The sequence below is a fragment of the Schistocerca serialis genome, chromosome 11 (assembly GCF_023864345.2).
Source record: "Schistocerca serialis cubense isolate TAMUIC-IGC-003099 chromosome 11, iqSchSeri2.2, whole genome shotgun sequence".
NCBI lineage: Eukaryota > Metazoa > Arthropoda > Insecta > Orthoptera > Acrididae > Schistocerca > Schistocerca serialis.
Genome location: NC_064648.1, coordinates 98198778 through 98214034, shown reverse-complemented (window position 1 = coordinate 98214034; position 15257 = coordinate 98198778). Strand labels below are relative to the sequence as shown.

At 39.7% G+C, this 15257-nt stretch overlaps 1 protein-coding gene across 2 annotated transcripts in view; it reads left to right on the top strand.

Annotated features, from left to right (window-relative positions):
* Window positions 1-14836, top strand: part of LOC126427028 (uncharacterized) — a 33787-nt gene extending 18951 nt beyond the window's left edge. For both annotated transcript variants that reach the window (XM_050089195.1, XM_050089194.1), the window contains one exon: window positions 12952-14836. The gene's annotated coding sequence lies outside the window, so the exon portion shown is untranslated. The remainder of the gene's footprint in view (window positions 1-12951) is intronic.
* The last annotated feature ends 421 nt before the right edge of the window (window positions 14837-15257 follow it).

Below are 15257 nucleotides of genomic sequence, written 5' to 3'. Positions count from 1 at the left end.
ACGGTATGACCTCCTCCATTCCAACCCACACGGGTTTCGAAAACACCGATCATATGAAACCCGACTTGAAATTTTCTCACGTGACATACTGAAAGCTTTGGATCGAGGCAGTCTGTAGATGCCGTATTTTTTGATTTCCAAAAGCATTTGACTCAGTACCACACCTCCACCTACTGTCAAAAGTAGGATTGTATGGAGCATCAAGTGACATTTGTGTCTGGGTTGAGGACTTTTTGGTAAGGAGGCCACAGCATGTTATCTGGGATGGAGAGTCAGCGTCAGATGTAGAAGTAACTTCAGTTGTGCCCCAGGGAAGTGTGTTGCGATCCTTGTTGTTCATTTTTTATATTAATAACCATGCAGACAGTATTGATAGCAACCTCAGACTTTTTGCAAGTGATGCAGTTATCTGTAATGAAGTACTGTCTGAAAGAGGCTGCATAAATATCATTCAGATCTTGATAAGATTTCAGGGTAGTGCAAAGATTGGCAACTTGCTGTGAATGTTCAAAAGTGTAAAATTGTGCACTACACAAAACGAAAGAATGTGGAATCCTATGACTGTAATATCAATGACTCACAGTCGGAATTGGCCAACTCATACAAATACCTGGATGTAACACATAGTAGGGATATGAAATGGAATGATCACATAGGTTCAGTTGTGTCTAAAGCAGGTGGTAGACTTCGACTGATACTGGGGAAGTGCAGTGAGTCTACGAAGAAGATTGCTTACAAATCACTTGTGCGACCAGTTCTAAAATATTGCCCAGGTGTGTGGGCATGTATCATATAGGACTAAAAGGCAATACTAAACATATTCAGAGAAGGGTGGCACGAATGGCCACAGGTTTGCTTGAGCCATGGGATGCAATCAGAGAGGTGCTGAAGGAACTGAACTGGCAGATTCTTGAAGACAAACAGGAACTATCATGAGAGTCTACTTGCAAAGTTTCAAGAACCGGTTTTACATGATGACTCTTGGAATATACTACAACCCCCTACTTATCGCTCCCGTAGGGATCGTGAGGACAAGACTAGAATAACTACAGCACACAGAGAGGCATTCAGATAATCAGTCTTCTCACGTTCCATACATGAATCAAACAGGAAGAAACTAATAACTGATACAATGGGATGTACCCTCTGCCACACAGTTCACTGTGGTCTGCAGACTATAGAGGTAGATGTCAGTGGACAACAAGTTTGGGGGGGGGGGGGGGAATATGAGAGATAATTATAAATTAACAGTTTCAAATTTTTTCCTTTCCTTGTCCTATGAAACCTTGTTTGTTTACAAATTTTGTGATACGTCAATAGGAAGTACCCTGTGAATTTTTCTGAGTGAGTTTGTGAGTATTGAAATGTGTAATGTAAATAGCTGCATATTTTGATTGCATTGATGTAGAGGCTTAAATTTTACACAGTTCTAAGACACCATAGACCATAGTATGCGACATAAATTTCAACTCAGTAACTGTATCTGTACATGAGAAAGAGCATACTTATCAGTTTGACAGACGTATACATGACAAAGTAATCCTATGATAGCTATGTTTTTACTGATCTAGATATGAACTGTGAAAGCACACAGAAAAAAATAAAAAAGATCTTGCGGACTGTGTTATTTGAGGAATTGGAGGCAACAATTGCTATCGTAAATGACAGAGGTGCTGTTTGTGCTAAAGATATTTCCTCAGATGACCTTTGGTTTCGTTTGTGGGAACTTAATTTCATCAGTGATAAAATAACAAGACACAGATTCTGTGAACCTGCTATACTCCTCCCCTTTGATGAGGAGTCATCCCGACCTTCGTGCATCCCTGCTGATAATTTTGCTCTTAGTTCTGAAATATAGAACGAGTTCATGAAAAATTGCACCTTCTGTTACCACCTTTCTTACAGTACTAGAATTAATGAACAGTTACTTCTGCACAAGACAAAGTGCAGGCTAACCAAATTGATGCCAAACAAACCTGACAAAAGTAGATTCAAGTTTTGCATACTTGCACGCAGACTTGGCATCAGAGTACATTTGCGATGCCCTCCCATACCTCGTTAAGGAGGAAGACTGACCAGACAATGGGCCATTGGGAGAGTACATTGTTTTCACTTCATGGAACCATTTTTGCGTGAAGGCAGGAATGCAACAGTGGGGAGCTTCCTCACATCCTTCCAGTGTTTAAAGAAACTGGAACAGAAGATGACATTGTTGGCAAAACAATGAACAAGATTAGCCAAGAAGTCCTCCAACTGCCTGAAGAACACACACACACACACACACACACACACACACACACACACGGTGCATGTAGTATCAGTGTCCGTGTGTACGAGGGCTATGCCGAAAGTTTTTAGCAGCCCGTAAACCGTAAGGCGGAGGACAGTGGGGTTGTTTTCATTCGAAAGAGTGATGTTTTTCGATCTTGGGACGTGCGCGCGCAGTCCCTGGCTGGCGGTAGTCCCCCCCACAGCGTGGTAAGAAAGCACAGGCAGCGCTGAGTCAGAGACGGTGCAGGATGGAGCTGTCGCGCCACGACTTTCACACCATGATATTTTACGATTATAAAAAGAGTTTAAGTGCCGAAGAATGCCATTCTTCTTTGCTGCGTGTTTTTGGTGAAGCTTCCCCTTCTAGGGCCACAGTTGGAAATTGGTTTTGGGAGTTTTCGAGGGGTCGGCGGTCCATTGAAGATGAACCTCGTCCCAGTCGGCCGGCAACAGCTGTGACTCCTGAAAACATTGATGCTGTGAGGAAAATGATCAAAGGAGATCCACATCTTACTTTTTGCGACATTAAAGGGACCCTAAATATTGGATCGACAGCAGCACAGACCATCGTTCATAGTCACTTAGACCTTACTAAGAGGTGTGCCCATTGGGTGCCACATTCCCTGACAGAAAGCAAAAAGGAGTCGAGAGTGGACTGGTGTCGTTTCATGCTCAAAAAATTCAATGTAGGGAAGTTCCAAGACACCTACAAATCGTCACAGGTGACGGAACATGGGTCTACCGTTATGACCCCGAAACGAAGAGACAGTCTTCTGTATGGTGCTTTCAAGGGAGGAACCACTCACAAAAGTTCGACGAAGTCAGAGCTCTGGAAAAAAGATGGTGGCAACATTTTTCAGAAAGATCGGGCATCTCACCTCTGTGATCTCGGACACACGCCGTACAGTCGATGCCGAATAGTAGGTGAACGATTGTCTTCCAAAAGTCATCGCCACACGGAAGTCACAGCATCCAAAGTCCAAGAGTGGGCACCTTCTGCTGCATCACGACAGTGCATCTGCGCACAGGGCTGCCAGAACGGTGGACTTTCTGGAGAAGGAAAAAGTGCGAGTGTTACCCCATCCCCCCTATTCACCTGACCTGGCCCCCTGTGACTTCCTTCTGTTCCCTAAGACTAAGGAAAAAATTTGAGGGCAGCGGTTTTCATCAGATGAAGAGGCCATTGCAGCGTACGAGAGTGCACTAAGTGTCACCCCAAAAGAAGCTTGGACTGACTCATTTTCTAATTGGTTTCAGAGAATGGAAAAATTTATACGTGCTAATGGAGCGTATTTTGAAAAGTTGTAAACGTTTTTTTGCAAATAAATTTTTTTCACTTATTCTGCTAAAAACTCTTGGCATAGCCCTCGTAGTATGGGGAAGGTGCGCAATCTACCTGAGTTTGACTGAGGGCAGATTGTGCAGGCCCCGAGGAGCGTGACAAGCATTTCAGAAACTGCACGACTTGCCGGGTGTTTTCAAGTAGTGCTGTGGTGACTGTCTTCAACACGTGGTGAAACCAAAGTGAAACCACCTCCAGACGTCGAGGGTTTGGGCAGTCACCCCTCATTACAGATGTCAGATGTCGTAGGCTGTGCAGACTGGCAAAACGGGACAGGTGGTGGAACTGACATCAGACTTTAATGCTGTTCAGACTACAAGTATGTGTGAACACACAGTGCACTGAACACTCCAAATGGTGGGTCTCTGCAGTCAGTGACCCTTGCAAGTGCCAATGTTAACACCACAACATTGGCAAATACGATTGAAATCGGCACCGGATGTTGATGCGTGGCAGAGCATTGCACGGTCAGACGAATCCCGACACCTTCTTCACTGTGCCGACAGAAGGGTGCGAATCCGTCATTTTGCAGGGGAATATCTCCTCGACACCTGTACTGCGGGACGGAGATACGCTGTCGGTGGCTCCATTATCCTCTGGCAAACATTCGCACAGGCATCCGTGGATCCGGTGGAGCTCGTGCGAGGAACTGTGACGGCCGAGGGGTATCGTACACCGGTCACTCCCCTTCGTGACAATCGTGTTTCCTGACAACAGTGGTATTTTTCAGGAAGACAATGTACTAAAAGGCCAGGAGTGTGACGGGGCGGTTTGCAGATCACGGTGGTGAGTTCCAGTTGTGTCCCGGCTCCCCGACTCGCCAGATCTGAACGTGATCGAACACGTCCGGGATGTGATTGATCGTGATGTCAGAGCTCGTCGCACCCCCTCCCTGGAATTTATGGGAATTAATCGACTCGTGTGTGCAGATGTGGTGCCAACCCCCTACAGCCACCTACCGAGGCCTCGTCGCTTCTGTGCTACGAAACTTCACTGCTGTTATCCGTGCCAAATGTGGACGTACCGGCTGTTGGGTGGTGGTCATAATGTTCAGGCTAATCAGTGTACAGTCCATCATCATCTCGGATAAGACATATAAGCCAGAGGGTACCCTAGTAGATTACCACAGAGAGAAGAATGAAAATGACATTATTCTCTGCACGATACATCCGGAAGTAGCAGTGAGTGAAGAAGGAAAGAAGAGTTCTGAAATGGTTATCTTCTCTAAAGGTACAAAGTATGGCATCAGTGTCATTGTTCCAAAGATTTGTTATTACTCAAGTAAGATTGTTTGCAAGAGGTGGCTGAACAGTTCGTTTACAATATCCTGTACGTTGCAACAGGAAAAGTGTGGATCACGTATGATCGAATAACCAAAAATAGCTTGAAGAGGAAGGCATTCAGTCTTCAGCTCGTGAATAGGAGCGGGATAACACCGAGAATGCCAATCACGAAGAAACTGATGTAGTGCTTGGTAAATAAAAAAGATGAAAGAATTGTCAGATTGGGAAGTGCACAGGAATAAGACCTATGGCTCTGGAAAATGTGCACAAAAAGTACCAGAAATCTCCTCAAAGGGTGAGCTCAGTGTTTAAGAACAAACAGTTGAGACACGTGAAGAAATGCTAGAAACTGTGGGTATAGGTCACATTGCTGGGTAGACAAGCAACATTTTTGTATCTGGAACAATGATCTAAAAGTATTAGGACTTCAAGGTAAAACACCAATTGAAATGTGTATATGACATACATTGAGGTGATAAAAGTTATGGGATACCTCCTAACATCTTGTCAGACCACCTTTTGCCCTGCATAGTGCAGCAACTAGACATGGCACGAAGTCGAGAAATTGTTGGAAGTCCCCTGCAGATATATTGAGCCATAATTGAGAAAGTGTTACCAGTGAATGATTTTGTGCACGAACTGACCTCTCAGCTATGTTCCGTAAAAGTTCAGTGGGATTCACGTCGGATGATCTGGGTGGCCAAGTCATTCGCTCGAATGATCCAGAATGTTCTTCAAATCAGTTGTGAACAGTTGTGGCCCAATAACATGAAGCATTGTCATCCATAAAAGTTCCATCACTGTCTGGGAATATAACACCCACGAATGGCTGCAAATTGTCTCCCAAGTAGCCGAACGTAACCATTTCCAGTCAATGACTGGTTCAGTTTGACCAGAGAACAGCCCACACCATTATGCAGCCACCACCAGCTTGCACAGTGCCTCGTTGACAACTTGTGTCCATAGCTTCGTGGCGTCTCTGCCACACTCGAACCCTACTATCGGCTTTTACCGACTGAAATTGGGACTCATTTGACCGGGCCACGCTTTCCCACTTGTATAGGAGCCATCCGATATGTTCACAAGCCCAGGAGGGGCACTGCAGATGATGATGGTCTGTTAGCAAAGGCACTCACTTCAGTCGTCTGCTGCCGTAGTCTGTTAACACCAAATTTCACTGCACTGTCGTAATGGATACGTTCGTCACTTCATTGATTTCTGTGGTTATTTTAAGCAGCATTGCTTGTCTGTTACCATTGACAACACTACGTAAAGGCTGGTGTTCTGTCATTAAGTGAAGTGCATTATTCACTGCATTGTCCATGGTGAGAGATAATGCCTGAAATGTGGTTTTCTTGCCACACACTTGATACTGTGGATCTCAGGATATTGAATTCCTAACAGTTTTTGGGATGTAATGTCCCATACGTCACGTGGCCGTAAACATTTTGGAAACCTTTTCACATGACTTACCTGAATACAAATGACAGTGACCTTTTATATCTTGTGTACGTGATACTACTGCCATTTGTATATGTGCAAATCGCTATCCCTTGATGTTTGTCACTGCAGTGTATAAATGAATGTAAAAATCGTAGGTCTTACTTTAACTATTTTATTGATTGTTAATGTAGATCTTGTTGGTGTCATTTAACTCGTTCCCACTGTTTTAGTGTTACAAACAGCCACCGTTGGTTGCAGTTGTGCGCATTTTTTGAGATTAGCAACGGTTTAAACGACTGGTAAGCTAATTCGTACATTGACACATTTCCACAACATTGAAATTAATTAAAACACAAAATAGTAATAGAGGACTGAAGTTTTTAATTTATTGTTTTCATTGCATTGAAACAAATCCAACAATTCCTGCTGAAGAAGATACATCAACTTCCCCAAGTGTGAGGTATGTCTTGTAATGGAAGTGTTTTTCTTATTGAGTCAAAGAATCAATTTCACTTTTGTAAGATGACATGGATCACCCATGTGTGATGTTTTTTTCCACTGAAGGCTTTACATAATTTTCTCAGCCGAGCTCCCATTCTTTTTTGTACATGCCCGACACATTAGAGCTTTTCTATCAATGTGTCCCCATATGGTCTGTTATTAACAATAGTAGTATGTCCTTTACAGTCTCCATCACCAAGGTAGCCTACATCCTTCACACCACAACTGACCTCTGATCTTCTAAAAATGTTTGCAACTCCTTTTGTTTCCATGTTTCCACTCGGGCTGTCAAAGTTCTTTACACAAACATGGGTACTGATAAACTTACTTTAACAACCCTGGCAGTGCTTTGTTAGACATTCATAATTTAGTATCTTACCAGTTTCAATAAATGAGACCTGCTGGTCAACAGTAAATGAAATACGAGCCAATAAAACAAAGCTAAAAGGTAATATCAACATACAGATATCTAATAACAATATTGATGTCACCAATCCTCAAGAGATCAGTAACATTTTTAATGACTATTTCATAGATATCATAGAATCTTCAATTTCTTCGTCATCTGCAGAACTAGTTGGCATATAAACTTGTACTACTGTAAAGGGGTGGGCTTCGTGTCTATCTTGGCCACAATAATGCGTTCACTATGCTGTTTGTAGTAGATAAACTGACTAAACCAGAGGTTGTACAGAGTATCAGGGAGAGCGTAAGGGAACAAATGGCGGGAACGGGGGAAAGAAATACAGTAGAAGAAGAATGGGTAGCTTTCAGGGATGAAGTAGTGAAGGCAGCAGAGGATCAAGTAGGTAAAAAGACGAGGGCTAGTAGAAATCCTCAGGTAACAGAAGAAACATTGAACTTAATTGATGAAAGGAGGAAATATAAAAATGCAGTAAATGAAGCAGGCAAAAAGGAATACAAACGTCTCAAAAATGAGATCGACAGGAAGTGCAAAATGGCTAAGCAGGCATGGCTAGAGGACAAATGTAAGGATGTAGAGGCTTATCTCACTAGGGGTAAGATAGATACTGCCTACAGGAAAATTAAAGAGACCTTTGGAGAAAAGAGAACCGTTTGTGTGAATATCAAGAGCTCAGATGGAAACCCAGTTCTAAGCAAAGAAGGGGAAGCAGAAAGATGGAAGGAGTATATAGAGGGTCTATACAAGGGCGATGTACTTGAGGACAATATTATGGAAATGGAAGAGGATGTAGATGAAAATGAAATGGGAGGTATGATACTGCGTGAAGAGTTTGACAGAGCACTGAAAGACCTGAGTCGAAACAAGGCCCCGGGAGTAGACAACATTCCATTAGAACTACTGACGGCCTTGGGAGAGCCAGTCCTGACAAAACTCTACCATCTGGTGAGCAAGATGTATGAGACAGGCGAAATACTCTCAGACTTCAAGAAGAATATAATAATTCCAATCCCAAAGAAAGCAGACATTGGCAGATGTGAAAATTACCGAACTATCAGTTTAATAAGTAACGGCTGCAAAATACTGACACGAATTTTTTGCAGATGAATGGAAAAACTGGTAGTAGCCGGCCTCGGGGAAGATCAGTTTGGATTCCGTAGAAATATTGGAACACGTGAGGCAATACTGACCCTACGACTTATCTTAGAAGCTAGATTAAGGAAAGGCAAACCTACATTTCTAGCATTTGTGGGCTTAGAGAATGCTTTTGACGATGTTGACTGGAATACTCTCTTTCAAATTCTGAAGGTGGCAGGGGTAAAATATAGGGAGCGAAAGGCTATTTACAATTTGTATAGAAACCAAATGGCAGTTATAAGAGTTGAGGGGCATGAAAGGGAAGCAGTGGTGGGGAAGGGAGTGAGACAGGGATGTAGCCTCTCCCCGATGTTATTCAATCTGTATATTTAGCAAGCAGTGAAGGAAACAAAAGAAAAATTCGGTGTAGGTATTAAAATCTGTGGAGAAGAAATAAAGACTTTGAGGTTTGCCGATGACATTGTAATTCTGTCAGAGACAGCAAAGGACTTGGAAGAGCAGTTGAACGGAATGGATAGTGTCTTGAAAGGAGGATATAAGATGAACATCTACAAAAGCAAAACAAGGATAATGGAATGTAGTCGAATTAATTTGTGTGATGCTGAGGGAATTAGATTAGGAAATGAGACAATGAAAGTAGTAAGGGAGTTTTGCTATTTGGGGAGCAAAATAACTGGTGATGGTCGAAGTAGAGAGGATATAAAATGTAGACTGGCAATGGCAAGGAAAGCATTTCTGAAGAAGAGAAATTTGTTAACATCGAGTATAGATTTAAGTGTCAGGAAGTCGTTTCTGAAAGTATTTGTATGGAGTGTAGCCATGTATGGAAGTGAAACATGGACGATAAATAGTTTAGACAAGAAGAGAATAGAAGCTTTCGAAATGTGGTGCTACAGAAGAATGCTGAAGATTAGATGGGTAGATCACATAACTAATTAGGAGGTGTTGAATAGGATTGTGGAGAAGAGAAGTTTGTGGCACAACTTGACTAGGAGAAGGGATCGGTTGGTAGGACATGTTCTGAGGCATCAAGGGATCACCAATTTAGTATTGGAGGGCAGCGTGGAGGGTAAAAATTGTAGAGGGAGACCAAGAGATGAATACACTAAGCAGATTCAGAAGGATGTAGGTTGCAGTAGGTACTGGGAGATGAAGAAGCTTGCACAGGATAGAGTAGCATGGAGAACTGCATCAAACCAGTCTCAGGACTGAAGACCACAACAACAACAGCATAGAATCTGACTTTTGTACCACAGATAACGTACCTGTTGGAAGTCCTGCTGAAGACAGTTCAGAAGCTAATCAACTCCATGAACTTGAAATCAAGGATATTTTGCAGCTCATAAGAGAATGTAAAAACAAGAAATCCGCTGGCTGGGATGAAATTTCTCCATTTTTACTTAAACAGTGCGTTAACAATCTAGCATATCCTTTGGTGTATCTAATAAATAGTGTATTAAAAGGAGAAGCGTTCCCTGACATACTAAATTATTAAACCTCTCTCCAAAAAGGTGATAAACAACAAGTAGAAAATTACAGACCGCTCACTTTAACTTCCGTATTCAGCAAGTTAATTGAAAAAATAATTCTGAAATATATGTTAGAGCATTATAATAAGCACAACATCCTGGGAGATTTTCAGCACGGTTTCAGAAGCAGTCGTAGCACCATGACTGCAACACTTCAATTTATGCTGAAAGCTCTTGACAAAATTGATGAAGGCATGCAAGTAGCTGGAATTTTTCTAGACCTATCAAAGGCTTTTGATAGGGTTGATCATAAGGTACTTCTGTCAAAACTGGCCAGAGATGACATAAGTGGTAAACTATTGCACCTCATCACATCATATTTAAAAAACAGAAGACAGTGTACCTCAGTCTCGCACAATAATGGAGAAACGTTAAAAAGTTATACATCAAGGGTTAGGAATATTAAATTTGGTGTGCCTCAGGGATCGATAATTGGTCCCTTCCTTTTTATATGTTACGTCAATGACTTCCCAACGATTGTAAAAAATGATACCTTCATTACAATGTATGCAGATGACACTTCAGGCCTTTGTTTGAGAAATGATATTCTTAATCTCGGCATAGAGGTAAAAAAATTTATAGATATTGCAAAGGAAAAGTTTGAAAATGACAATCTAAAAGTCAACTTACAAAAAACAAATATGTTGGTTATTTGCAAACTTGTATCAATTCTCAAGATAGTAATATTTTAGGGGAAATCTGCAGTGAGTGTAAATTTCTAGGTATATGCATAGATAGTAAACTACTATGGACACAACAAATTGACAATGTATGTGCAAGGCTGTCATCTAGCCTATATGTTTTAAGAAAAATAGATCCATACGGCAATACCCAAACAATGAGGATGATGTATTTTGGTTTAATACATCCATTTCTAGCATATGGTCTCGCATTGTGGGGTGGGGCTTCCAAAACTCATGTAGACCGAGTATTTAAACTCCAGAAAAGAGCCTTGAGAATATTAGTCAAAAAAGATGCTAGAACATCATGTAAGTGATTGTTTATAGAATTTAAAATTCTGATTATCTATTCTATGTATATGTTTGAAACAATAGTATTGACTGTAGAAGATAAGAAATATACATGTCATAATGCAGTAATTCGTGATCACAATACTAGACAAGTACAAAATTACCATGTGATACACAGAAGACTGGAAAAAAACAGCAAAGAGTCCATATATTAATGGAGCAAAATACTTCAATGCACTGCCAAATGAACTGAAGGCAATAACTGGAGAGACATTCAAAAAACATCTAAAACTGTGTCTCATTGAGCAGTGATTCTATAGCCTACTGTAGAAACTAAAATCTAAAGTATTATTATGTCAAATAATTTGGACTACATCCTTAAGTAACTATTATAAAGTAAAATTAGATTGTATACTTTTGTATTGTACTACCAATTGCTATGCATGAAATTACATGTTTCACACAAATAAATTTACAAATTACAAATAGTTACTACCCCATTCAGAGAAGTATGACCTCTCTTCTGCCAAGCTCCATCAAATGCTGCTACAATGTCTGTATTGTCAGACAAGGCTACTGCTTCTTCTGCTGTTCACTAACACCACATAAAGCACTATGTATTAATTTATTGTATCTGTCAAATCTCAGGGGAAGTGGAAGCAATGCATAAGCAAGCTGAATATTTACACTGTAATGTCGACTATCAGTTACTGGCGGGCAATCACTAACCGTCTTGAAAGACCCTTCCTTGCTGGAATGTCCTCAGAAAAGTCAATACTATCTTCAAAATTGCAGTACTTACATTTCACAACACTCTTCAAAAGTCTTGGCAGCATATTAAGGTTCACAATAACATTTCTGTCATTATTGCTGTTCACAATACTACTAGACTTGTTCTTATTACATCCAGAAAGCCAAAGTTTACCTCTAGAAGCACTGTCTGTAGACACAGTTTCTGAGGGCGACTTTTGAAGCAACTGATGTGTATTACTCGGTTGTGTTCGGAACTGGTTGCTGCGAAACTTTCGTTTGGGGCTAAATTTCTTTACTCTCAGCATTTGTAGCACAGGAAACACACACACACACACAGAAACAAAACAAAACACAATAACTACAAAACCACATGAGTATGAAATTCCGAAATCATACATTCTCAGATCTTTGTTTACATTCGAACCATACCCTTCTAGACATGCCTGTATTTTGGTTCCAGGAGTCAGTGCCTTCTAGAATACACCCGTGTTGACGATCCGTAACTAACGACGGAAAAACAAAATAATGCATCACGTATTCTGACGCACTTCAAACTGACAGATGGGCGTGCCCCCTGTGCAACATTACGTTCAACCTCAATTTTAGAACAAACAGAAAATAATGGCCATAAACTATACATTTTTGAAATCAGCATGAAATGCTCTTTTCTATATAACAAGAATTTTTTTTTCAAATTTTGGGTCATTTTCACAAGCATGTTCCCTTAAGTATGTACTACAGCCATATGAAAGGTGAGCAAAATGCTTTCCTCATTAGTAATGTGTTTCCATCAGAAGCAACATTAATTTGAGAAAACTGTAAAATTTGAATTACAGAAGTGCATTTAGCTTTAAATACTGGATGTCACAAAAGGAATGGCCAGTATTCAGGAAACATTATTCAAAGCATCTTCTATAGAGTGAAGCAAACCTCTTCTACTGAACAAGTGCTCGTAGCTATTAAGCTATGCAGCCTAGAGCCCAGACTTTTTTGCTTTGAATGATTGTCCCTGCTATATTGCATACTTTCACATGGGACACCCTGTATTTATATTGGCAGTAATCATTAATAATTTTGGCGTGCTAGGAAAAAGTTGCACTTTTACAAGTTTGTGGAATTCTTAACACAAATATGAGGAGTTATTGTGTGTGTCACTGAGACACGAATCTGCACGGTAGCTTAATAGCATTGTTTTCATTAGAATGTCTATGCCCCTTTCAAAAGAGAAATTGTTTTATGCTTGTCCCTCTCAAAATCAAATTTTTCCTTACTTTGTATTTCAACAGAAATTGTAAATTTCTTGCAATAACAGCCTGCTCATTTATGTTCATTTCAGAAACTCAGTGGGGTCCAGTCAGGTGTAATCTTGTGATTATATTCTGGAGGATTCCTTTTCCTGCAACTACCAAACACTTGGGTCCAGGAGCCAGTGAAAAAATAAAAGACTGAGGAGGGGCATGGGATGCCTCTTCAAATCCATTGTGATGAGGCAGAGAAAAACCTTTTCTTCTGAAGAAAAGAAGCCTGGTGCTAGATAACGATTAAGGAAGATATTTTGAATAAATGTATTCTGAATTGCGAGGAACCTAAAGAACCTTTACAAATCAACATAAATACCCCAATAAAAACCAAACCTAACAAACTAGACCCTCCAACTTTCCAACAAGGAGAAGAAATTCTTGAAGAACAAAAAAATTATAAGGCGTGTGGAGAAGATCAGGTTTTTGTTGAAATGTGGAAATATGCAAGTGACACAGTCAAGACCTCCTTACACATGGCTCTAACAAAAATTTGGGTAACAGAACAATTTCCCGAACATTGGACCACAGCTATCATCCACCCACTACACAAAAAGGGAGATAAGAACAACCCAGATAACTACAGAGGAATCTCTCTCCTAGATTGCACATATAAAATTCTATCCAAGATCCTATATGAAAGAATCAAGGAGCAATTAGAACAGGAGTTAGGGGAATATCAGGGAGGTTTCAGACCATGGAGAAGCTGTGCAGAGCAGATAATTAGTTTAAAATTGATTATGGCATACTACAAGAAACGGAACAAACCTCTGGCAATAACATTTGTAGATTTTAAGAAGGCATATGACTGTCTCCACAGACCTTCAGTATTAAAAATTTTAAGAAATCTAGGACTCCATCCAAAACTAATTAAAATAATACAACTCACTCTAACCAACACCAAATCAAAAGTGAAGTTTAGAGGAGAAATTTCGGAACCATTCCTCATAAAAACAGGCTTAAGACAAGGTGACTGCCTATCACCATTACTTTTCAACTGTGCACTGGAATACATAATGAGAGAATGGTACAAGGACAATCCAAAGAGGATAAGAATTGGAAGTGCAAAAGATGATATTAGCTTAAACTGTAGCCAACACCGTTCAAGAAGCCAGGCAACAAGTGAAATCACTACAAGAAATAGCAGAGAAAGTAGGCCTTAGAATATCATTTGAAAAAATGGAGATTATGCTAACTGATCCACCACTTGCAAACAAAATTACAATAGGAGAACAGGAAATAAAAATTGTTGATAAATTTAAGTATTTAGGCGAAATAATAACATACAATCTAAATGAGAAGCCATCATGGCAAAATAAAATAAAAAAACTGAACTATGCAAATTACATTACCAAAACTACATACAACAAAAAAGCCTATCTATAGATGCAAAATTAAAACACTATAAAACAGTTACACAACCAGAAATAATGTATGCAGCTGAAACTATCTTCAAAACAACTAATACAGCAGAAATTGACAGAATACTAAAAATAGAAAGAAGAATAAGTAGGACATGTATAAATAAACAGTATAAAATAAATGGACATTGGAGAATAGCATCAAATGAAACAGTATATAAGAAAATAGAACCAGTCATGAGCACAATCAGGAAGAAACGCATCTCATTCTTTGGACATCTGATGGGAACTCCAGAAAACAGAATTAGTAAAAAAATAATACAAAAATTGTGGAATAGCAAGAGCGACATTAAATGGATCACAGAAATTAAGGAAAATATAAAAGAACTTCAAATTACAGTAGATGACCTAAAAAACAAGACAGAGAAAACCAGAATACTGCGAGACCCGCAAACCAGACTACAAATGAAAATCAATAAAAGGAGTACAGGAAGAGTTGTCTCAGATGAAAAAAAAAAAAAAAAAAAAAAAAAAAAAAAAAAAAAAAAAAAAAAAAAGAAAATATCTGAAAGAATGAAGAAATATTGGGCAGACAGAAAAGCAAAACACCTTTCATATAAGAATAGTCTCTAATAATTATATTACCTAGATATATTAAGTTATTGTCGAACCAAATTGTATCCATTTGTAACAACTTGTTTAGAACTTTGTATTTTTGGCTACAGTGGTCCAATGAAGGTCATAAAATAAATAATAATAATAAATTGATAAAATATACTAACCCATTTACCTTCCATTTTACTGTAATAAAGAACTGAAATAATAAAAAGAAAAAAGCCATTCTGTGTGATGTGTTGCCCACTCTCCCTTAAACTGGGCAGAAGAGATAAATCTTTACCACTGTTATGTTTTAATTTTTTTGTAATCAGAAACAGACGTGTCACTGTTATTTTGACCATTGGAAATCATTAGTGCAGCCATCT